This window comes from Amblyomma americanum, chromosome 8 (assembly GCF_052857255.1).
Source record: "Amblyomma americanum isolate KBUSLIRL-KWMA chromosome 8, ASM5285725v1, whole genome shotgun sequence".
Classification (NCBI taxonomy): Eukaryota; Metazoa; Arthropoda; class Arachnida; order Ixodida; family Ixodidae; genus Amblyomma; species Amblyomma americanum.
Window position 1 is genome coordinate 53,677,556 of NC_135504.1, and position 26,092 is coordinate 53,703,647.

At 46.4% G+C, this 26,092-nt stretch overlaps 1 pseudogene across 1 annotated transcript in view; it reads left to right on the forward strand.

The window, feature by feature from the left end:
• The window catches only part of LOC144100328 (L-sorbose 1-dehydrogenase-like), a 34,982-nt pseudogene extending 10,506 nt beyond the window's left edge, over window positions 1-24,476 (forward strand). The window contains exons 3-11 of the transcript XR_013307616.1: window positions 678-864; window positions 2,778-2,912; window positions 7,072-7,193; window positions 10,235-10,402; window positions 15,220-15,370; window positions 16,782-16,946; window positions 19,709-19,886; window positions 20,587-20,806; window positions 24,115-24,476. The product of XR_013307616.1 is annotated as an L-sorbose 1-dehydrogenase-like (transcript). The remainder of the gene's footprint in view (window positions 1-677; window positions 865-2,777; window positions 2,913-7,071; window positions 7,194-10,234; window positions 10,403-15,219; window positions 15,371-16,781; window positions 16,947-19,708; window positions 19,887-20,586; window positions 20,807-24,114) is intronic.
• The last annotated feature ends 1,616 nt before the right edge of the window (window positions 24,477-26,092 follow it).

Below are 26,092 nucleotides of genomic sequence, written 5' to 3' on the forward strand. Positions count from 1 at the left end.
CATTTGGGATGACGTTATCAAGGTAGGTGCATATATTACGCATTCTCTCAATGAACTATTAGTTGGAAGTGAGCCCTTGTGCTGTCTTCTTCTTTTCGTTCGTGCGCGCTCGTACTTGGTCTGCAATACCACAAGGTACCCACCGCTGTCCCAACGGGTACTCTTTTTCCTCTGTCTGGTTGACCAGATTCATTCCGTTGAAATAGTGTGAGAAAAATGGATCTTTGGCTTTAACTTTGCGTAGATGAAAGATATCTGGTGCCACAGCGCTTTGTGAAGAAGCTTCCTTTGAGCCACGAAAATGCATCATAATTATCACGAAATTCAGTTTGTCATGCATGGTGACAGTGTACTTTTCTTTTTTCTTAGAATAGTTCTCTTGGGGGCGGCTTGGACCACACTTCTGAGCTCTCAGCAGACTTCAAAAGATTGAAGGACGGTTTAGAATCCTGTGGGATAAAGTGGATCTCCACTTTACATATCAGGGTAAAGCACTGAACTAGTATCCAAACCTGAAGAAACGTTCCTGCCTCTTCTTGGTGTACAAGAAGAGTACGAAATAAGGGGGCATGCTGATGATAGCCTGGTTGCTATAACACGTGCGGTAACGTCCTTCAACTGAGTAGACTTTGGGACCATATGGAATGCCGTTTTCAAACATCATTTTCGGGTTGCAGACATGCCTGTGGGCGCGGGGCCTCGCCTTGGGTGGATCGAGCTCCATCAACTTCATGTTCTACGTTCGCGGCAACCGGCACGACTACGACAGGTGGCGGGACGAGTTTGGTGCCCATGGGTGGTCTTACGAGGACGTCTTGCCACACTTCAAAAACACCGAAACATCCAAAGTGCCGGATGAAGAACGTTAGTAGATCTACTGAATCGAAAACATGGCTACATGTGTGGAAAGTGGTATACAGAGGATAACTTGGTCGTTTCTTGCTCATATAGCAAGGACACTTGTGGCGCTGTCAAGCTGTCGCGTCGCTGTGCTGCTATCTCCAGGGAAGGACAAGTATGCCAGCCCGATTGTACACATGACCGGGTGCGTTATTAAGGTTTGCCTGTAGAGTGTATGATCACAATCAAATTTTGATTTTTTTTCCTTCCTGGCCAACCGCTTCGTCCTCTTTCGGGTGATTCAGACAACACCTCATAAACAGCAGCAACCTTCAATAGGTTGAAGCACGGAGGAATCTGAAGGGTAACGAAAAAGCTCTAAATTAAATTGAGCAGAGTGCAGAGAGCTATGAGAGTGACAGGGCTATAAGTAACGTTAAGATAGAGGCAGAGAGAACAGCAGGGCAGGGAACAACCGAGAGTTAATAAATAAGAATAAATGAGCATGGCTAGGGAATCTAATGCGAAGGCCAGATAGCATTGCTCCCTTAGTGCAACGGAGAGGGTGCCAGGTGAAGGCAAGCGTGGCGGGGGTGCCGAGAGTAGCATAGCCAGATAAGATTAGGAAGTTTGCGAAGTTAATGGCCGCAGCCTTCACAGAAGAGTGGTAATGGAAGTAATAATGGAGAGGGCTTTGTCGTCCATAGAGCATAGCCAGGCTCATACGTATTCTTTTACCACTTCTTATTGCCACATTTCCTTTTCTGTGCGTTAGCATGAGAGCCCCATGTTCTCGCATCCACCGCTGGTGTCATATTTTTCCACCTGCAAGGTCCATATATCACCTTGCAAGGTAGCAGTTGAGAGGTGCCACCGTCAAGTAGCAGGGAAGAGACCCCCCCCCCCCCCCCCCCCTCTTCATCTTCTATAGGAGAGGAAGGAGAGATAGTAAGGTGGTTGCCACGGGAAGAAGTCTCCTTCCAAGGCTGGTACACGAAAGAGCGAACTTCAGATCCGATCTGTCACCTGCCACAGTTGGTAGGTGGCAAAGCGAGCCAAATGGAATCTCTCTCTCCTCTTCTTGGTGAAAGGAGAGAGATGTCACAAGTTTCCTGCCATGACATGAACTCTGTCACCCGCCAAGGTTGGTACATAGAAGAGCCAGCTGCGACCTGCCTCGGTTGGTAGGTAGCAAAGTGAAGAGAGGGAAACAGCCCTCTCTACTTGTGTTGTATGTGTCGTCGTTCATGGCAGCAATGAACAAGGCTCATATGGTATTGCATTTTCACAGCTAATGAAAAATAGGCGGCCTCCAAGTTTTTTACTCAGTCCTCTGCTACAGTTTTTTATTTTTCCATAACTCCCACTTTCGAGGTAAATAGCATGTCGACAGTTTTTACCCGGCGAATAAAATCGTGTTTGAATTTTAATAAGCCTTTCGTTTCACACCTGTTACATTATCTGCCAGCTTCCAGCCAACAGCATGAAAAAGGTAGGAGGAAGAAGTAACAAGGAAAAGAAGGCTTGTATATGAGTTTAAATTGAAAAATATTACAGAATGCATGTAACCTCGGCATCAAAACCGACAACGAGATTTCAGGGCACATTTTAGCACAATAAAGAAAACACGAGCACAAAACGAAGGAGCTCCGGGTGGGAGTGCTCCATTTGGCCTTAGCTTAGTGGTAGCATTGCGTAGCCCCTTTGCCAATGGCTGAGCTGGACTGGGTGCTCGCTCCTTCGGACGATTACAGTGCAGCACACGCAGAGTTCTTGCAAATGCAAAGTGGGTTGAATTCTCTGTGCCAAACAGCTGCGGACAATCTCGTACCATAGATTGTACGGAGCAGGCGGCAAATGGCCGTCCAAACAGCAGCGATGCAATGGGTGCTTTCTTCACGTAGAGCACTTCTTTCTTCTTTCTTGCTCGTGCGCAGAGGTGTACCGTGGCACCAGCGGTGAAACACCCGTGGTCTACGCCAATACCCAGACTCGCCTGAGCGAGGTACTTCTGGAAGCCTGTCAAGAGCTTGGCTACCCAATCATTGATTACAACGGAGCATCTCAGGCAGGTGGGCTATGTTCATACTGTGAATAATTCTCTCTAGAGAAGACCGGCAACTTAGGATAGTTTGGTGCTTACTTTCACAGGAAGGAACCACACGACAAAAATAGGACGTTGGATGAGCGTGGTGGGCTCTTCTTTATTATGCTGTTTTTGTCACGCCATTCTTTCCTATGAAGTGATGTCTCCTTCGCGTCATGCATGAAGAATTCTTCAAGACCGAAAATAATTGTTACCAGCTACAGTGCCATTATGTCGATTTTCAGTGGTCTGTTTGGAGTGATGCAACGAATCTGCGCGTGAACACCTGAATCCCGCGGTCTACGTTTCAGCAGCACACTTTTGTGGAGCCATGAAAAACGAACATGCTCTATGAAGAAGACAGGAGAAAACTATCATACGAGGACAGCTGGGAAATTCAGGCTCTTAATCACCATCTTACATTTTATTTTTTATTGCGACAATGTACCTGCTGGCATAAAGTATCATGTTACTTATGATCAGGTTTCTATGATGAAAACCAACAGAGTTTTCCGCTATTGCCTCGTTAGGTTAGGCACGGCGCTTTTTTCTGTGCTCTGTGGCTGTACCGTTTCTCTCCAAATAATACTTACCGGAAATCACACTGATAGTAGGATGCAATGACATTTTGCGGGCTTGTAGCGCTTAATCACATACTCAGAGTTCCTCCCAAATTTAATTGTGCATTCATAACATAGGGAGATAGAAGCAAGGCGAAGAAGAGGAGGAAAAATTTTATTAGTTCCAAAAAATTGAGAAAAGCGGAACGTTAGATTACCGGTGTTTTTTAAAAAATACCTTGCTGTGTGATGACCTCTGTGGCTCGCTCGACGCCCGGGCATTGGACAGCTAGGTCTGAGCCGAGCAGGCCGGCCTCCCAGTGTTCATAAGTACTGAGTTGCAGCTCTTCTTTAGAGAGATCAGCGAGTCAAGTCCACAGGATGTGGGCTCGATCAGCGCGCTGACCACAGAGGACGCCGAACATGGCAGCATTCTGGGCCGGTGTAGGGATATATCCTTTCAAGCTCTGGCGAAAAGGACAATTTCCGATTTTGTGAGAGATTTACGACCCGGAATTCACTGTGATAGCGTGGTGTGAGAACCGGTCCTTCGGCGAAAATATCGTGTGGGTCCTGCTTGGTTAGTGAGACATCGAGCAGCCTCCTGTGCGGCCCTGTTTCTCGGTGCGTGTGCAGTGTGAGCGGGAATTCACATGATGGAAATGGTGCGGCTATCGATTGGGACTGTGCTGAGGATGGAAAAAAGAGTGGCAGGGGAAAACCGGCCTTTGGCAGAGCTACGTACTGCAGACTGCGATTTACTAAGAATAGCAGTACGTGATGCGGAAGCTATGGTCATGGCTATGGCACATTCCTCCGACTCATCCGGGATGCGAGTACGAACCGTAGGGGACGCAAGAACCAAGCGAGTAGGAGATACAGCTGCCCTAGCAAAAGTGCCTGCTGAGTATATTCAGAGGCGTAGGCGTATGTGCTGTGCTCGCGAGAAGAAAAATAATTAATTACCTATGACTTGTATAACAACATGACGAAATCACAAGCACAAACTCCACCGCAGTGGCTCAGTGGTTTTGGCGCTCGGCTGCTGACCCCAAAGACGCGTGTTCGATTCCGGCCGCGGAGGTCGAGCTTCGATGGAGGAGGAATTCTAGAGGCCCATGCACTGTGCGATGCCAGTGCACGTTAAAGAAATTTCCGGAGCCCTCCACTACGGCGTTCCTCACAGCCAGCGTCCTTTTGGGACATTAAACGCCCATAAACCATAAACCATAACCAAGCACAAACATCATGTTGCTAACGATTCTCAAAACCTCATAAACCAATACATAAGAGTAAGCACGCTCATCCCTTAGTCTGGATATTTGGGCTCTACGGTTCGAGCTTACCAAGTGGTGTAAGGCTTTTTGTCGCTTGAGGAAACTTTCTTGTAATCAACATCTCGCAGTGCGTGTGTGTCTGGCCATTTTATGCTGCTGTTTCGGCTCTTATACAGCTGTTGTTTACAGCGGCTATGCCAGCTGTACATGACCGGATGTCAAGTCGAAACGGCACCACGTCTTATCACCCGCTCTAGAAGCAATCGCTTGAAGGAACAGCGCTCAGCCCGCACCGCTGGAAGTGTGATGCTTCGATATCGATAGGCAAGAACAAAAAGTTAAAACTGTCGCCTGCAATTTCACGTTCTTCTCAGGTGAAGCGCCATACGCAACAGGTGCGTCACATCAGGAAGAATCTTCATGTGGAGCGCAGCGATCTTGCATGCGCAATTTCACGGCTTGAGCTGAAATTTCAGACGTGGATATCTCGGGACACAGGCGCGTTACTAAAATTGTACCAAATCGAATAGTATTTTAATGGCACTGCATCTAAGTTTTCAATATATACGTGCACGCTAACTACAACTAATAAAAGGTAATTAATTACTTTCAGTTAATTACTAAGGCTACTGTGACAATTTCTCACTGTGTCCGCCTTCCCGCACAACCAGATTACAGTATTTACTTCTGTGTACTACTCTTGGTAATTTTTTCAAGTCCTTAAAGCTTAATTTTGAACACCCGATACAGGCGGTAACATTGTTGCGTAAAACACCGCTAAAAAGTATTTAACATCGCGTGTATCTGCTATTGCGATATTTGCACGCTGATTTAGCTTCATGACACACTTCTCGTTGGCGCACTAATGACCAAAACGATAGAAAAGGCGATAATTCTGAGTGTATTTTTTTTACCAGGTGGTTTCAAGAATAATGTCGCCATTACGGCTGGTAGCGGTAACAACTCCAGTAAAGTTATTAGAGAGAGATAGGATATCGTTACAGTGTTTACGTTACCGTTTCCCGGCCCGGCTAGCGACATCTGCGCATGCGCCGCCACTTACCGGTCCGCTAGCACTTTACGGAATCTCTTTTAGCGTTGCGGAGAGTTAGCGTTCGCTCGTAAACAAACATGGTGGCACCCTGCACGGCCGCTTCGGCCCAAATACAGCGCCGCCGCTGCGTTCTTCGGCGCAATTTCTCGCTATAAATGAAGGCATTCGCTTTTAATCTGCAAACTCTCACCGATACGTCGAGGTTTGAGTAACAACTAGGCCATATTGTTGAGATAATTTGCCGATTTTTCAGCAGTTAAGCCTAACTATATGTCGTGTACATAGCCAAATAGCAACGACTACACTGCAGCCCTTCAGTTTTGTGCCCAATTTAACGTTTTTCTTTATTTTCATGATTTGTGTTCTAGAAAAAAAAAGACTGGTAATTCCATTCCTATATTCATCAGTAATTACAGAAAATAAAAACTTCTCCTACTGATCCGGAGTTCCCGGGTTCGAACCCGACTGCGGCGGCTGCGACGCGAAGGCGTCCGTGTGCTGTGCGATGTCAGTGCACGCTAAAGATCCCCAGGTGGTCGAAATTATTCCGGAGACCTCCACAACGGCACCTCTTTCTTCCTTTCTTCTTTCACTCCTTCTTTTATCCCTTCCCTTACGGCGCGGTTCAGGTGTCCAACGATATATGAGACAGATACTGCGCCATTTCCTTTTCCCAAAAACCAACCAACCAAATCTCCAGCCTGGAGTTGGCGCGCTTTAACTCACTGTCACTAGATGGCGCCACAGAGTTCACATCCAAACACACAAAGAAGCGACTATGCGGCACGGCAAACAGGTGTCGTTGTTGCGCTTTTTTACAGCGCTCGCAACGCAACATGCGCTGCGTATGCAAGCTTACTGAGGCCTACGTAGTGAAATTGTCAACTGGCCAGGGCAGGCAAACGTGTCTAGCTTAACGGGCACATTTGAAAAGCCGCTGAGTCGGCTGTTAGCTGAAGTGCAGTCGGTACGTCGTTATACGCAGAAAAAAAGATTACTAAAGTGCATGTAGCGTCTCACTTCATAGAAATGATTGCAATGCATCCGTATTTTTGCTTGCTATAAAAGCTGGGAATCTGCAATCATCATCACTCGTTTTAGCCTTACGGTAACTCGTTACGGGAGAGACGGCCCGCTAAAACGTCTTCAGGCGTGCGCCGCGCTAACCGGAAAGTCCGGCGTCCGGTGACACGGTAAACGGCAACGTAAATACGGTAACGATATGCTATAACTCTCTTTTTTATTTTATTGAAGGTTGCTCCCGACTTCAAGCCAACCTGCAGAACGGAGAACGTTCTAGTGCTAGTAAGTCCTTCATCACGCCGATCCTGGACAGAAGAAATTTGGACATATCTCTCTACACCCATGTTACGAAGGCAAGTAAACGAAAACATAGTTTTAAATCAACTTAATCTAGAAACTCGTACCTGTTTGCCAATGCAGGAACAGAGTTGAGATGAAGACCAGCGCCATTGCAATTTAACGAGGACGGGGTCTTTTGAAGCGCACTTCAACAAGAAGTAAGCAGGGAAGTAAGCTCACAAAGCAAGTAATGCAATAGATCGAAAAAAGAGGCGGACCACAAATGGAAAGAGGGGGAAGAACCCAAACCTTGCAAATAAATTTACAGGACAGATATAATGCGCTGGTCAGGTAATTGAGGGTGTGAACACCAAGGAGATAAATTTGCTGAATTAAGAAATGTTACCATGAACGGTTAGAACTGTGAACAAAATTTGCTATTATGTACAAATTAAGAGGCTACCGATTGGAGATTGAGCACATGCTTATCAGGAGCAAGTGCATGCTGACGATAGTTCCTACTGAATTAAATTATCAGTAGGCCACCGAGTTTTCTATGAAAGTATATTGGCCCAATAGCCTACTTCCTATTGAGGTGTTGTTGAGGTTTTTGAAAGATTTCCTAACTTAACTGAAGCATCACAGAATAACATCAAGGTATGCTTACGCATGCATTCATGAACCAACTTGGATATCTGGTGTTGCCGAGTTCAAGTAATGTTCCAGGTTCAGACCTTTCAAATATGAGAAAAAACAGCTCTTCTAACACCAATCTCAAATGAACAAGTAACAATTAAGGTATAGAATAGGGCACTACTATACAGCACGAAAACATGCTACATTCAGGTACCAACCTTATTGGTTCTCATGCCAGAGCTCTTGCTTATATATCGGTGATGTAAGGTTCCCCATGAAGTCTTAGCGGTGAGTTACTACGCGTTACTACGTTATTACATGGGCGAAGTTTTAGTCGGCGTGTCGGAAATAATTGGGGGCTGCGTAAAAAATCGCATCGCAGCAATTTGTGTTTCTAGTGATTGGTGATTAACTGGTTTGTGATAGGCGATGAAGAGCTAATGAAACCATTGTAATAAACTCGTTAATTACAAAAATTAATAATGAAACAATTAGGAAAGGGGGTTCAAAGGTGTTAGAATGGTCGGAATAAAAAACCAATGCTCGATGATGGTACTTCAGAAAATTTAGCGTGTAATTGACCACTTATTTACATGAAATAAACAAAACAAGAAAAATGCAGTCAAAGGCGTCAAACTGCCCAGAATGGAAAGCGTAACCCACTACTCTGTAGCGTCATACCTTTCGGGCGGAGCATGAGTGTGCTCTCCAATTTTTACTACAGTTTCATAAACAAAATTTGGCGCCATACAGTAAACCCATCTGATTCACAAACCACTAGGTTTAGCAGCAGAGTTCGCTTAACATGATGCATAATTATTGCACGAGCAGTAAAAAAAAATGCCTGGGGCAGTACTTGAAGTCCATGCTTCAGCTGACATGTGCTTACACAGAGCACCTTTCTTTTGCGTTGCGGCAGTGTTAAAATGCTGTGAATAAATGGTTTTTTTTAATGTCTGCAAAAACATTGTAAATTCGACGTTAATGAAAAAAGCTCTGCCTTGACGATTTCCTCAGCATAAATCGAGCTCTAGGCGAATTACCCCAGAGCGATGTTCAATTCATATCGAATTTACTTGCAGTTAATTGAATCTCAGCTTACTTGTCAATTTACTTCCTGCAGGCTCATATCGGTTGTGAACGTTTGGACAACGAACTCAGTAACATTTATGGTTTGTTTATTAATTCCAAAAGGGCTGGATTACTAGTAATTTCAAATTAAATATGCATTTTTTCAAGGGCGTGGTTCCGTAGTGAAAAATCGGTGTTGACATATGTTTGTATGGGAAAGAAAAATATAAATATAAGTGCCCAGCCCGCTTTGGATGTTGACATATGTTAGAAGGGGCTCATAGAAGGATAAAAAATAAATGACAAGGAATTGAAGCAACTACCTGCAAACACCGAGTAGCGGAAATAAGCAATGACGAAATTATCGGTGATGGGGTGACCGCTGCTGCCGCAGCTTCCACTAATGAAAAATCGAGGAGAGACGCCCTTGACTCAGCAGTGTTTTTATCCGAGCAACGACAACCAACTTTCCGATCTTAGAACGAATTGTTACGGTGCTCAAAAAAGTCCTTATCAACCAAATTAGCCGCTCTCTGAAGCCATATGCAACAGCTCATGAAAGACGATTAAAATTAGCTAATCTAGTGTAACGACTAAATAAGGCTTCAGCAAAATTTCCGCAAGAAATCTCATTTCACTGACTGCTGCGTTATAACAAATGTACGCCGTATAATATTCCTCTAAAGGCATGACGTCTATAAATTTATACAAAAGATTTTAAATACAAAATAAATTGGCCTATAATACCTCCTGCTCAATAGCGCCTCTTTTAAGGATAACCTCAGCCACTTGGTCGAACAGAGCGTACCACATGGGTGACAAACCACAGATACGACACTCTCCAGACGATGCTTAAAGTCTGCCTCCATCGGAGCGGGGTCTTTAGTCATTCAAACACCTGTGGAGAGGGTAGTAGAGGGAGAGAGAGCAAGTGGCTGGCAGTGCATGGAAAAAGAAATACGCTCCGTTCTAAGGCGGTGCATATATCTGAGCAGTTTCCAACAGTGGATAGTTGTGCATGCACGCAGGAATTTGAAGGGCTGGTCTGTGTATGCTCGTTTGAAAAAAAAAATATCGCTGTGTGTAGATTCCGATTCGCCAATACCCAAACACAATGAAGGCGAGGGGGGTCTCAGACCCCTCGTCAATATTGCAGGGGGGTCTGAGGCCCCCTAGACCCCCCAGACTTTTATAAGCCCTGCTCCAGACACTACCGACTACTGCGACGTGCCCATTCCCGCACCTTTAGTAACCCCACTGCAGAGAAAAATTCATCTGCGATATACTGAGCTCGAGATCCGCACGCACAATTCTCCGCAGAAACTATCAGTCGATACAACGTTGATGCACATTGACAAGTCGTTCTGCCTTATTAAAGAAAAAAATGAGCGGTCATAATTTATTTCAGGTCCTCTTTGAAGGCACGCGAGCCGTAGGAGTGCGCTACCTGAAGAACGGCCTGACGTTCGAGGTGCGGGCGGCGCGTGAAGTGATCATTTCGGCTGGTGCCGTGGGATCTCCCCAACTGTTACTTCTATCTGGCATCGGACCGAAGGACGACTTGGAGGAGCTTGAGGTTAGTTGTTGCAAAATTAAAAACTTCACTTTATCTTACTCTTCGCCAAAGTGCAACTCACTGTTGCAAGGTTACTAAGACTAATACTTTGCGACAATGCTTCTGCCCTCGGAGCGGAACCTTCCGAGCCGAAACGCGCGCGTTTGGCTCTATGGAGCAGAATATAGCCCCCTGTTACAGAGAGTTGCTTCCTCTTAAAACAGTCTACTATTAACACTCCAGAGCCGCCGCGTTGGCACAGTGGTTATGGCGCTCGGCTGTTGACCCGAAAGACGCGGGTTCGATCCCGGCCGCGGCGGTCGAATTTCGATGGAGGCGAAATTCCAGAGGCCCTTGTGCTATGCGACGTCAGTGCACGTTAAAGAACCCCAGGTGGTCGAAATTTCCCGAGCCCTTCACTACGGCGTCCCTCATAGCCTGAGTCGCTTTGGGACGTTAAACCGCATAAAACCACAAACCAACAACACTCCTTATTTAACGCATATTTCCAACATGACTGCAGATTTTCCACGTTAGAGAGTCAGGGCAAAATCATCTTTTTTTTATTACAAAGGTTTTCTTTGTTGCGTCTGCATGCAAGATGGCACCAGCTACACCACCGCCAGTGCGAAACAATCACGCAAGGAGCAATGTCCAAGACGGCCGGACTGGAGCCCAGCTTTTGCCTAAGTGACACAGTTACAGACGATTCGTCCCTTTACCATCCTCTTCATTGCCAAATAAGTTGTCACGGTGTATATGCCCAGTACACCGCCTAGGGAGGCACCACTGAAAGCCGCCCGGTGGTTGTTGGCGCCGGAGCGGTTGTTGGCGCCTATGTTCGCGGCTGCAATGGCTCTTTTCTTCCCAGCCCCCGCCGGTTCCACACTCTGTGCCATGCAATAGGTGAGGTGCGCCGTTGTGCAAAAATAAACCCGCTGATTACTTTCCAACCATAGACACCTTTAGCATACCGTGTACCGTGCTACCGTTACCGTTACCGGAGCACCGGGAGCCCGCCTACCGCCGCTAAGCACGCGCTGATTGGTCCCGGTACCGCTGGGCGCGAGAGCAGCTGCCGGGTACCTGGCGCCATCTGGCGCCGTCAAGGTGATTTGCGCATGCGTATTGGCTGCGCGCGGGCTCCCGGTACTCCGGTACCGGTAACGGTAGCACGGTATGCTAAAGGTGTCTCATTCGGGAAAGTGCAGTGCACATATATGCGCCAGCTGCCCCACCTCCCTCCCGTAGTACAGCGTCCATTAATCGGCTGCATTGTGGAGCGAGCTCCACTCGACTCGGTTTAACCGACTGTTTAATAACTTAGGCTCAATAATTATTCGTAATTTGTTCTTTTTTTACAGAGCAGGCAATACCAGTGTATCCGTTTGAAAATGCCGGTGTTTGTCTGTAGCCTCAGGTAGTGACGCCGCCACCATCCAGAAGCACCTCCCCACCGCACATCCTGTTCGTCGTCGTTTTAGAGCGAAAGCTCTACTCGATGCAAAACTTGATCCCCGATGCCGTGTCTCTGGGTGATCTTAAAATAACTTTGCGATGACTAGCATAGCGACAGCGTTACTGTAAGCTACATAAGGTGTACCATGTCTGCAATGTCCACCATGACCACCCTGGTCCACCCATGGGGTATGGTCTTTGACCTTGCCCTTTAACCTGCACCTCGGGCCACCCCCAAAATTTGTCCCGCCCTCCCCTGAAATTTCACTTTGGCAGATTTCGACCAAAATCGATGTCTAGCCATAACTGACCATGCCCAATGCGACGTTGACCGCAAGATCTGGCCCGGGCCAATCCCGAAATTTTACCCTGGCAGGTTTGGACGCAAATTTATGCCTAGCCATAATGCACCGCTCCCAACACGATGGTATCTCCAAATTTTCTCCGGGACACCCCCACAATTTGGCCCAACCTGCTCCGAAATGAGAAGTTGGCGGGTTGGACCAAAATCAATGTGTAGCCATAACTGACTTCGTTAGACACGATGATGACGTATGAATTTGGCCCAAGCCAGCCACAAACTTTGCTCGCCCGCGAAATTTAATCTCGGCCGAATCAGACCGAAATAGATGTCCAGCCATTATTGAGCATGAACGACACGATGGCGAAATTCAAAGTTGGCCCGGGCCATTGCCAACATTTTACCTTCTCGATTTCCGAATGCTTTTGCACTCGTAGGATTAGCCGATTTAAAACCCTCACAATTTTTAGCTAAGAAGCAGCGGGGCGGCTGCCTCTTTGTTGTCGCTGGCTTGTGGCTGCTGTCCGTTGCGTTTTTGCTACATAATTACATCTGCCGCCATACGCAGGCTTTACGGAATCAGATGATAATAGAATGAGCGCGTTATTAAAGCGATAGCGTTAGAGGTCCCGTCTCACTTCAAGCAGTTCGCCTGCCATGCGGAACCAGTAAGCATCGCTCGGCGCTTCCAAATGCGCTAATCATCAACTGACGTACCTTAGCTGGGAGATTACACGTGACCACTGGTCTGAGGTCTGTGAGCGCCAGTCAGCCGTGAGGCAAGCATACATGATTTGTCTATTTATTGCTTTATTCAAAACACCCGTCAGGTGCTCACAGGCAGCGTATCACATAGGGGATTAGGATGCTACAAATCGAAAGAAACACCAGATAATATAAGTACCCTAAAATCCATGCACACAAAATGACCAAATGATACCACGATAAGTATTTGAAAGGTGGCTGGAAAAGGAAAATAAGATACATTGCGGCCAAACAATTGACAGAATAAGAACTACAGCATTACGAGTATTTCTGATGCGGGGATGATGCGGGGCTGATGGCGGTTATGACACATGCTCGCAAGCTCCTCATAGCTGGCGTGGTTGCTCTCTATAGCAACGTATGACGGCAGGTTATCCCACCTGAAGAGTCAATAAATTCACGATAAGAGCAGGTCAAGAAACGTTGCTCTTCATTCTCTGAGAAACGTTCATGCTTTTAAAAATTTCAGTTTTTAATAAAGCGACCTTAAAATAATTTCGATGGTCATATTCTGGCGGGATAGACCTGCAGAAGTGGTCTTCGTGACTATTCAAGCCAAATTAAAAAGCTGTGCGTAGGCGCTCTAATATACAAATAATATTTAAAAAGTGCTGCTGGCAGCAGCTCGCAACCGATTAGGGCGACACCTCACTGCACGTTCTATCCGTCCGCACCCCGGCGACGTCAGTTGGAAATCACGGCCAGCTTTCTCGCTGAGCATGCCGAGGTGGCGTGGACGGGATTTGGAGCGGAGGGGTGCAGTGACGCCCTGGTTTTTTATTTTATTTTTTTTCTGTCACGTCGGCGTACATGAGTTGAGGACGGCGACGAGGAGCGTCATTGTTAATCGTCGATATTTTCCGTGCTAATGCTGCTAGCTTAAATTTGAAGCGAAAAGCTTCATTACGCTAGGTGAAGCAGTCATCGCGTAGGCCGGAGAGTGACCTTCAACGACCTTCAGCTCCACTAAGGATAGCCATGTATGATGATATGTGGTACAGTTAAGGTGTCTAACCCTTGACCCCTGAGTTTGAGCCATGACCTTTAGTTGTACTTTGACATTGGGTGACCTTTGGGTCAACCTTTGATTTTAATAACATTGGGGGGATGTAAGCCACGTGATAACATCCGATGACATCCGATGGGTGGGGGGGGGGGGTTGTCGTAAGACCATGTGATACCACGTCATAGCCACGTGGTCGTGTGGGTATACATAGAACGGCCGTCGCGAGCGTGTATCGGAGATGCCGTGGACGAGCCTCAGACGCTTAGCAAGCGTGCGAGCTTTTCGCTGAATTCCAGGGTTAGCCAAGTTAAGCCACAGCCAATTTATTTTTCCGGTGCGACGACGAGTAATGGAATACCGAACGCTCGCGCGCTTTTCGTAACCTCAGTAAATATTGTTACGCCGCGTAGCAGCTTACTGAGGAGTTGGAGGAAGAAGAGGGAGGAGACCACGCGCAGACTGATCTGCGCTCTGAGCCGTTTGCGAACAGCTTTCAACAGTCGAGCTCTCACATCTATTAAAAACCCTTCCACCCGCTACATTTGGTGTGATGTCCCTGGGCAAAAAACGTTCTGCATTCGCCAGTACCCCATCGCAGCCGCCGTGTAGCAGGTTTTCCGCCTTTATCGCCTCATGAGTTCCTTCCAATCGCTACCCAAGCAAGCGATGCAGACTCAGGAACAGCGAGCTGAGGAAGAGACGAAATCGCCCCATCAGTGAGAGCCGCGTACATTCCACGGCGGGTCCGAAGAGGGCGTTGAAGAATGGCTCCAACATTATGAAAGGTGCAGCAAGTACAACCGTTGAACTCTACCGCCCGCCTGTAACACGTTCTTTCCTAAATCCTTGCAGGGCGCGGCTCTGACTTGGTATCCCAACCACGAAGAAACTGTCACGACCTGGAGCTGGTTTGTTGAAGAAATCGCTAAATTCTTTGGAGATACTCGGAGCCCAGATCAGTCTGCGTGCGCCTCCTCTCTCTCCTTCCTTGAACTCCTCAGTAAGCAGCTACGCGGCGTAACAATATCATTTCATGGTCCCTCTATGGACTGGCGGGTTTCCAGTTTTGCCGAGCCATCCACGGGAAGAGCGAAGAATCGTCTTTTCCATCTAAGCATTCAAAGCTCAACTTTTTGCAGGGGAAGCGGCTAGAATCCTGACAGAGCCTTTGTGTTATGTTCCCGGTGAACGTTAAGTGATCTAATTGAGGCGTACAGATGTCCCTAGGAATTAATATAACAAATGTGCATGGCATGTGGTCTTAATGAGACGTTAATGCCAGTCATAAGTTCTTTTCCTCCGCCGCAGATTCCTGTCATCGCCGAACTTCCTGTAGGCTCTTAACCTCCAGGACCATATGCATGTGGACGGCATCGCCGCTACCATGTCTGGTCCGTTCGGCATCGACCTCTTCCATGTGTCGACGCTGACAGATTACACGTACTCGAGGTCAGGGTGTGTAATACGTTGGATGTCCTGAGAGACGCTGTAGAGGTGATACGGGCAGGCGGTTTTAGACTGCGCTAAATTGTCGACCAGTGAGCGCAAATATTTTGGTGAAAATTTGTTGACCTCCATCTCATCACAATCATCATCATCGTCAGCCTTACTACACCACTGCAGTGCAAAGGCTCTCCTATGGTTCTCTAATTAAACCTGTCCCTTTGCCAGCTGCGGCCAGTGTATCCCCGCAGACTGCTTAATCTCATCCGTCCACCTACCCTTCTGCCACCCTGCTACGCTTGCTCTTCTCTTGGAAACCACTCCATTGCGCTTAAAGACAATCGCTTATCTTGCCTTCGTATAACATGTCCTGCCCAAGCCCATTTCTTCCTCTTGATTTCGACTAGGATGTCATTAACACGCGTTCGCCCCCCCACTCCGCCCGCTTCCAGTATCTTAACGGAATCAGGGCGTAGGAGAGCCTTATGAGAAAATACTGGAAGATATCTAGAGCAAATGCAAAGCTACCATAGTCCTCCATAAAGTCATAAATAAAATTCCTCCACCTCTTTTTCCCTTAAAGTCCTGTAGGTTGCCGGTTTTGCCAGAGAGTAGTTGGTGCACTTGTCTGAACAACTCATCGACGTTTTCGGTCCACAACTTTTTCTACTGATCTTCGTTTATAGACCCTTTTTCCCTCGCTCTGGCAAAAATATGCTATGCTGCTTTTTATGCTCTTTCTTGCTTTTTTTTACTCCCTGTGATAGGTCGAGTGAACTCCCTAGTTGGGAGTTGACTCGGCAGACGGTGTGATGCGTCGGGTGCGGTTTTTTCGGTCATACATTACCACGTTAACGATGTGTTCCACTGGGGCGAGGACCACCTGCCCGCCACTCCCGCTTGCTTTCGAGGCGCGCATTTTTCTGAATAGAAGCATGACGTCATCTCCCACGGCTCTGATGTCTACTAAAAGAGCTATTTCGCGTTACTGAAGATGAACACGTCCGGAGCTAGGTAACAGACCTTACGCTTAAGTAGTAGCGAAGGTATACCTGGGGCGCCAGGGAAGTTACATTGGTGTCAGTCATTGCACATGCACTTTGCATAAATATTTCTTGTACAAAATCTTTCACTTCATTCTCTTCTAAGTCTGAATAACCCTGCTAGGCTGAAGGAAATCGATAAAAAAAAACTGCACTTTTTTTTATACATCCTTTTGTTTTGCGCTGTTTCCTTCATGCTTATGAGAATGAGGGCACAACAATTTATTGCGGCCACATACAGGTGCTTCACAACACTAGCTTGAGAAATCACGAGCAAGTTTGCGATAGAAGTGCCGGTTATCTTATTCATAATGTTTGAAACAGTAAACCGAATTACAGGCGAAACAAGATGTCTGTAAAGTGTGTAATGCGTCTCTAATGCAGGTCCTTTTTCCCATACCGGGAAGCGTCGAGGCCCTTGCCTTTGTCAGCACGCCGTTTGTGAATGCGTCGTTGGAGTTCCCGGATGTAGAGATCGCCTTACAGTCAATCTCTTCTTCGGCGCTGGCTACCCAGCTTTTTCTCAAGAATATGGGCCTCCGTGAGGATGTGAGCAACACACCGGGATTATTGCCCTTTTGGTCAGAGTGCGCAACAGGTAGCAGTTTGTGCTTTACCCTTAATGCTTCAAGTGGAAGGAAGCCTCTTCCAGTATTTTATCACGAATGGTCACTACATTGAGAAAATGCTCTGACAGCGGAGTTCTGGCCCCTTGTTCTGCGTTGTACAAGTATCCGTAAGACACTGCTATACATGCACCAGCACGTGGAATTCGCTAACGACCACCTAATAATGCCACTTGAAGTCCTTCTTTCATTGCGTTTCATCTTTTCAGCCTCCGAACGATGGCTCTGACGTCAAGGCTATGTATAAGCCACGTGATGCATTAAAAAGGGCTAATGGTTTTTTCTCTAATCCTGGTCATTCCGACTCTTAAAAAGGTTGGCTTAAGCGCTGTAGTGACTTAAAAAGACGAAACTGTGATTACATACTGCTGTTTTGTGGGACTATCGGCATGTCATTTGGCAGTGTGAGTAGTGTGAAAATGCATTGCAAGTAAACGGCTGGTAGGCTTCTCAAGATTTAAATAAGTGAGTCTCGACCTTGTCGGTATTTAGCTATAAGTGTTTTTTTTACCCACCGTGATAGGTTCCCGAACATTATGGTTTTTTCCCAAGTGTGCTTAGCGTCACACCGTCCGCGGACAAACGTCTGCCGAGTTCAGAATTCTTGCAGTTAAACACGACCAGTTAATGACTGGACGATGTCTTTACACATTTCGTTGACTACCAGGTTTTCGAGGGTACACGCGATGCACATTGCCCAAATTAATTTCCCGTATTAAGATTTCCTGCATTCCAGCATTAAGGATGGAATTCCTGTATTAAGGACAGAATTTCCTATATTAACGACGGAAGCCGTAGTACGCTAGCCGGCGTTTCGACAAGAGGAATTATCTGCCTCCGTGCAAGAGGATTTATCTGCCTCCGTGCAAGAGGAATTATCTGGGCGGCCGTGGCGGCTCAGTGGTTATGGTGCTCGGCTGCTGTCCCGAAAGAGGCGGGTTCGATCCTGGCCGTGGAGGTCCACTTTCGATGGAGGCAAAATTCTAGAGGCCCGTGTACTGTGCGATGTCAGGGCACGTTAAAGACTCACAGTTTAGTGATTGTAGTGTTGTGCTGCTGTAATGGTGTACAATGGTCAGCGAAGCTTCGGGAGAAACAAGTTCGTTCAAGAAATTTATATTCTCCTTTCTTTCATGATGAGGTCACATGATTTTTCCAAGCGCCTGGAGGTGGTCGAAATTTCCGGGGCCCTTCACTACGGCGTCCCTCATAGCCTGAGTCACTTTGGGACGTTAAACCCCCTAAACCATTAACGCAACGCACCGGGTCTTAAACAAGCAATATTTTCTTGGGGCACTGCATGCAATATTTGAGACGCGACGATGGGCCGTATTCTATGATCTGTTCATGTTCCGTTTTCCATCTCGCGTTTTCCATTCGGTCCACTGTCAGTGGCAACTCAGATGTACCCGCGGCTTTCTTGCGCCTGCGGCAAGCGACACGGCCATCGGCTGGTTGCGACAGGACTTTACCGTTGGCTGATATTGGATGCAATATGCAGCCAATTGTGAGGTGGATCGCAGCGCTCTGTCAACAGCAGGCGACCGGACCTGACCACTTCCCGCTATTGGCTGAAATGTGCAGCCAATGCTTTGTACCTAATGGCCCGGTCGCTTTCCACAGACGCTTGAAACCCGCGGGTATATCCGAGTGACCACTGACATGGACGCGAATGGACGCGAAATGGACAACAGGGAATGGAAATTTTATAAATACGTTTTAACACAATAATAATTCTTCCTAAACAATTCTTCTATTGCCTTCGGGGCTTTTCATTTATCTTCAAATTGGATTAAGTCTGCTATATTTTTTTCAATCTTTTTAGGTTGCCCCAACCTACCTAATATTTGTCACTAAACGAGGAGCATAGTCCACAAATACGATTAAAGAGTGCTTGACTATGAAAAAATTTGCTTAGAATCATCTCAAGCCAGGTATGCGAAGTGACCGCGGAACAGAGTTTTTGAAGATGTACAGTCATGGACAACAGTTTTCGGGATGTGGATCCACGGAAAAAAAGTTATTTCTGCGTTGCCTCGCTAGCCAATCAGATGGTATTCTTCTAGCCTGTCTCGTCATGCCTCTATCTATTTAATCCACCTGCTATGGCTAACTGCGCCACAATAATTTTTTTCTGTGAATTTGCATCCCGTAAACTTTTCTCTATGGCTGTACACCGGCTCATTTTTCGATATCTCTCTTTTTGCGCCAATGAGTTTGCGTTCATTATCTTGCTTTCCTGGAGTGGACATTTTAAAATAGATTAAATGTTCCCATTTCTTTACGTAACGACCTTTTATGGCAGGAGAACTTAACAATAAGCAGAATCCAGACCCACAATACTGCGTTGAATCATTGAGGACGCGCGAGTATCCGGCACAAATTTTTGCAATTACCCACATGGCAGCGTGAGAAATTTCACTGTGCAATCTTTGATGGCATACCCGAAAAATCGGAAATATATATAAACTTCTCTTAACCTGATATTTAGTGGCTGTAGGAGACTTTTTTACTTTTGATATCGGGTCAGGTGATGCTGTGGATTAACACTTCTACACAGGAACCATTCATGCCAGTTTATTTCCAGGTATTTGAAATAATTACCGCGGAATAAGCTGACACCCACGATTTTCATCAAGAATCGGTTGCTAATTCAGACCCGCATTTTTTTCACGCTGGCAACAGGTCTACAACCAATACTACATGCCCAATCGCGGACGACCGGGCTTTTCTCTTGCGCCGGTGATGAACAGGCCATTGTCACGAGGATACGTCAAGCTTAGATCCAAGGATCCTCTACAGCATCCAATAATTGATCCAAAGTACCTGACGCATCCCCATGATCTTGCCGCGGCTGTCGAAGGTTGGTCGCTTCTGAATTTTCACGGGAAGCGCCGAGAAAACTATTACTAGTCAAGAATTTTAGGAACTAGATACTGCATTTAACCATTTTGTCACACTCCAATACCGCGGAGACATACTAGCGGAGACACATACCGGTTTTACGTACGGTAGTTGTGCGCGCGAAATAGGCGCACCTAAACCTGGTATATGTCTTGCTAATGCATCTCCGGTATGCTAAATCTCTCTAATATAATTTTTTCTATGACGTACATGAAAAAGCGTTCAGTTGCATACCACCTCTTAGGAAAGGATGCTAAATCAACAAACCTAAACTCTACTAATGCTCCAAAGAGCAGTTCTTTTATTAGTCTCTAATTGTTAGCAGTGACTCATCTTTGCTCATTGTTGGCTGATTTCAAGATTCTCCTTAATCTTTCGTCTAGAGACGCAGAATGGGTGCTTACAAGGCATTAGACTAAAACAACAACGTGGAGCAACATTGTCAGGCTGCTCCTTGAATAAATTGTTAAAAGGCAATGAGAGCAAATGAAACGTCTCTTATTTCTGAATACAGCGGAGTGGGCAAAGAAAAACTGGACACAAAGTAAGAATGTAAAAAAAACTGTTCAAGTGGCCATTCCATCATGCCTTTTGTCCACCAGGGCAGGCCACTGACATCGGCGCTCACTGACCTTGGTGTCGTTCTTTCGTTCGGTCAGGGACCAAGATAGCTTTACGTCTCATAAGGAGCTCGGCCATGAAGGCCGTAGGAGCGGAACCGTGGGACATACCTCTCGGTCCGTGCACGTCCGCAGGCACCGTATGGAGCGACGCCTATTTGGCCTGTCTTGTGCGCCACATGGCGTACACCACTTGGCACGCATGCTGCACGTGTCCCATGGGCAACGACAGTCGGGCTGTCCTGGACCACAGGCTCAGGTGGGTGTTTCTCTTCATGTTACCGCAGTATTAGTCCATAATTTTGAGTACAGTTGGGAGCAGGTAACGATTTTCTTGTGGAATTAGTGACACTGAAGATGGCTATATGCCAATTTTTTCTCTCTAAAAATCTATTCTAACAACCTCAAAATTGAGGTCGTAGCCATAGCACTTGACATCCGAAATTCTCACGCAAAGAGTGTATTACGGAAACTTAAGTAAAATTAAGTATATTAAGTCAATTATGTAAATTAAGTAAAATATCCCCCATGCGAGGCATCTCCTCACCAACAATCCAGGCGTGCTCATGCAAGTCCTCCTCATATCTACGTCAGTGCACGCCGTGCGCGCTGCCCCCAAAACAACCAGGAAGCTCACAAGCTAGCCTGAGATGCGGACACCAGGCCCTGCAAGCCGACGCGACTGCAAGCCAATTTGGCTGGGAAGAACGTCTGTCTGCCCTCACTTCTGTACCGGGACTTACTAGCACATATAAGAGTACTATCGTACCCCAAGCATCAAGCTCCCACCACCACACAAAAGCTTAACGCAAGAGGAGGCCGTGATCTGCCGTCAACTCCTAACAAATTTCCAGGTCTGAACCATGTACACAAATACTACCCCATAATATATCGCAAACATGCCCCTACTCCAATGCCTACCAATCTCATAGCCGCATCACCAGAGGATTCCACAGCATTCCGCCAATCCCACCCATTTCTTAACCTCAACTGAGCTGAATTGGAAACCACGCTAACCGGACCTTAAGAGCGGCACAGGATACTCGTACCCTAGTGCAAGGGCCTCACCCTTCAGCCGTGCTCCAGCTACCTTTTAACACAATAAAGTTGCTTCCTCCACCTGTTCCTTCTTCTATTGCTCTTCTGGCTGTACAGGTGCTTTTAGAATGCAACTGTTAGGCGCCTATTCCTGCGTTCCGCGTTGGCGTTGTCGGCGTAACCGGTTCTCCAAATGGCAGACCGAAACGCCACCTGGAAGATCCCGGAGGGTGCCTTGCTTCGCAACACGCCATCTGCCAGCAGTGGCAGGTGGCGTGTGAAGAGCTTCGCTCAAATTTCCTATTACCAACTACCGTAAGACCAGCCGCGGTGGTTCAGTTGTTAGGGCGCTCGTCTACTGATCCCGAGTTCTCGGGTTCGAGCCCGACCCCAGGGAAAACGTTTCGATGGAGGCGAAACGCTAATGCGCCCATGTGCAGGCCGATTTCAGTAAACGTTAAAGATCCCCAGGTGGTCGAAATTATTCCGGAGCCCTCCACTACGGCACCTCTTTCTTCCTTTCTTCTCTGTGTCCCTCCTTTATCCATTCCCTTGCGGCGCGGTTCAGGCGTGCGCCGACATATATGAGACAAATACTGCGCCATTTCCCTTCCCCAAAAAAACCCAATTTTCAATTTTCCGACTCGCGTAATTTTTTGTCAGTTTTCTTCGGCACCCAAATCCGCTTTTGTTAAGCGATAGCATCGAACCTTCACCGGAGGGAAAACCCTGAGACTTCGGGAGTTGGCCACAAAAATCCTGATTGGCTAGTGGGGAATGAAATCATCAATGACATCACAAGAGCGGAGAAGCACCATTGGCTACAGGGCCGAGGCACTGCCACCCCAGCCGTGTCAAGAGGCCGGAGAAAGCCCATTGGTTGCAGGAAAGTAACGTCACCAGAGCAGGTTCGTCTTAGCGAAGCTTCCACTACCGACTGTGCTAGGTTGTGCACTCAAATAGGCGCCCAGCGTGGTCGTGTGATGCGGGTGGTACTAAGAGATGGTAGGGCAAAAATACTGCGAGATAGTTTTGTGTGGTATTGGCTTAGATATCAACTTTCCCTTATGCTCCAACTACAAGACCAGGGCAGTTTTAAAGGACCTTGATAAGACTGTACACCTGAAACTGCTTCATAATTAACCTATTGCGTTAAAACAGACATTGAATATGAACTGAAGTCGGCTTCTATCATTAGGGTGCCGCATTCTGATTACAGAGATCACTTTCAGCGAGAACAGATTTTATAAGCTAGAAAAGACCAAGAAAACAGAACACAGCTGCGGTAATCACCAGCTCATTTGCCAACTGACCCAAATGCCTCGACGCCTGCTTTTGGCCGCATATCCGATAGGCAAGGCAACACGACCATTCAATTAAAAACAGTGGCAATGCGTTCTCCTGGCTCTAGCCGTCACGGGTTTGAGTCGAGTGGCTTGATTATTTATAAATTCGATTTTCTCAGCCATAAATGGGTACCGCACTTCATGACAAACGTTAACGTGCCCAGGATGAGCCAGATAAACAATTCTTGCTAGGATATATGATTGGACGGTGTCCTCCACCATAGTTCTTTAAGGAGGGTTCACCCTGGTTAAAGGGGTGCCCAGACAGCTGCAGGCAAACAACTAGCAACGAAGAGGCCATGATGGTGTTCTTGCTACTGCGGCGGGTAGCGTAACAGCTGTCCATCAACTGTACTTGATGAAGACTACAGGAGAAGCCGAAAGGGGCCGTCACTACGTGCCAGTAGAATGGCTGCTCCTCATTGTTAACTCGCTACTCCACTGGCACCCGGCTATCGCACCCGACAGTCGGAAGACCCGTTCTTTCAAAAGAGAGAATGCCTCTAGTTCGCCATCTACTCCTCAGCTGACATCATCAGCCGATGAATCACTAAAATATTTTTACACGTACCGTATTCGCAACATTTAATGGGGCCTCAGTGCCATTCAAGCATTTGGTTTTACAATGTCTCTTGCCGTGACGTCATTAAGGGCGATGATGAGCTATTCAAATATTTAAGTATTACGAATAAAAAAATAATAATTAGGTCCGTCTGTCTAAGTGCATGGTGCTTGTTGGTTGATTTGTGAGCAGGTGAAGCGTTGTTTGTAAACGACATATCACATTTTAAAAATTGTAAACCGTAATTTCCTGGATTCCAATTTACGAAATTTAATCGCGATACGAACATCGCAATAAGGCCGCCGCTGCCATGATGGAATCTTTGACCTTCGAATATCCAGCTGAATGCCAAAGACAGTGAGCCGCCGCGATGCGAATCATACACATTAAGTTGTTTTGGAAAATGTTTCTTTCGAGCATAAATATATTTAATAGCGTCGACAATTTTAAACAGCGCCAAGTAGTATACACCAGAAATATTCGGCAGAAGTATTAGACAGCTTGCGAATAAATCACGATACCAGCATTCTCTATCGTCTTTTTGATTTCCAGATGTCTATCTTTCCTCTGTCATTCGGCTCAGGTCGTAATGAAACGAAATATTGTTTTACTCGCTTTCAGGGTTCGGGGCATACGAGGTCTTCGCGTGGTGGACGCATCTGTCATGCCAACCATTGTGACTGGGAACCTGAACGCCCCTACGATGATGATAGCCGACAAAGCAGCGGCCATCATTCTACAAGACAACCAGTAGTTAAATTTTATCCCATTGACTGATCTAAAAGTGGCGCTGTTATTAGTGCCCGATTAAGGATTGTTCAGCACTCGCCGTTGGTACTATCACGCTTCATATGACTGCCATTTTTGGAAGGATAGGGCAAAATATGCGTACTTAAGAAACTTTATAAACTTGACGTACAATAAAATTTTATCAACGTGACTTGGATTCATTGTGTAACAGAGGTAACACCGCGTTAAATATTGAATTGGTCATGACATGCTCTCCCAATAAATCGTTCTTTTAAGTTGTAACAACTAGCCATGACGTTATTACGCGTGCCTAGGAAAAGCTCTGCATGTGCGTTTGAGCTAGCAATTTTAATTTTTTTAGTTACCGGCTCTAAGACCCTCCCCCTGGCACTGACGGCCATATTGAAGCAGCCTGAGTGACGTCATACAGCGACAGCGCCGTTGTCTGCTGCAAAACTGCCGCGCGCATGGTCGGTGCGGACTGCCCCCAAGCCTGAACACCGAACAACTCACTCCCGGGTGATTCCACGAGATATTAAATGCCTAAATGTTTCAAATTTTTATGCACGCATTAGTCAGAAGGTGACTACTCAAATTCGTTCTGCTAAGATACTAATATTTCAGGAGGAAAAAATAATGAACGACGGCGCGGCAGACGCTGCGTTTTAGCGCACAGCTCGATTTTTCATCTTCGCAATGACGCAAGAATCTAGGTATTTAAAAAATGATGGATATATTTTGCATCCTAAACGGAAAGGGGAGAAGAAATATGTAAGGCTTAATTTCACCTTTGTGAGAGAGATGTAGGTTCCTAGAAAATGTCAAAACGGTACAAGTCTCAAATGAGGCTATTTTAAAGTGTTTTTTCCTCCGCAAATACTGAAGACATCTCTTTTAAGTTTGCACATTATATAAGCATAAAGGTGCTTCAATTATATAATATAGGGAAGCGCAAGAAATATTGCCCTAAGTCTGGAATTTTTGAATTAGTAGTTTATTTCCAGATATCAAAGGAAAACATTTTTCACTCAATACTTCTTAAAAGTTCAGAAACAAGTCTGTATAAGGCAGCGAAAAAGACAAGAAAATGGCATGTTCCATTCCGTTGTTTAAAGCAATGTTATCCCTAGCTAAAACCTCTAGAACCTCGAACTTCGGCTAGAGCGCATAGATGAAGGGTGGAAGCAGCAAATGCGCTCTCTGCTACTCTGAATTTTCCCCAAATACCAAGTCTAAGAGCTTTCCCGTCGAGAAGGAGCATAGCAAATTACATTTCCATGGACAAACACCCTTCTGCGCCGCAAGCAGGATTCGGTGGCGCCGCCATCACCGGGTGCGGTGTGTTTATAATATGTATTTATACATTTTTATACATATAATTAAGGCAAAAGACTTTTCTGGCTTTTCTTATTTGGCGTGGGCAGGATGTGTCACGCTTCTACCAATCCATAGCCAATCCGCAATCCAATCTATAGCCCTCCAACAAGGCAATCTAAAAGCCAATTACAATCTAAAACATAATTCACAATGCAATCCATAATCCAAAAAATCACGAACTGTCACGAAGAAAATTAAGAAAAGGAAATTTTTTGTCTATGCGGGAACTGAACCCGAGCATGCAGTGTGCGATACGGCACAACGGGGAAACCGCCAGGCCAGATCTGTGAAGGTAGAAATTTAGAAGGGGAACCCGGCAACGCAAACGCGTGAATGAGACCTCTAGTCTGCGCGAGCGCCAGCCTGCTACTCCAAGGATGCAGAAGATTCTGATATTCGGGAGATGTAACAGCCGAGGCAGCAAATTCCTGAAATATTGTGTAGCTGCGAAACCTCACCGCAGCTGTTGTTG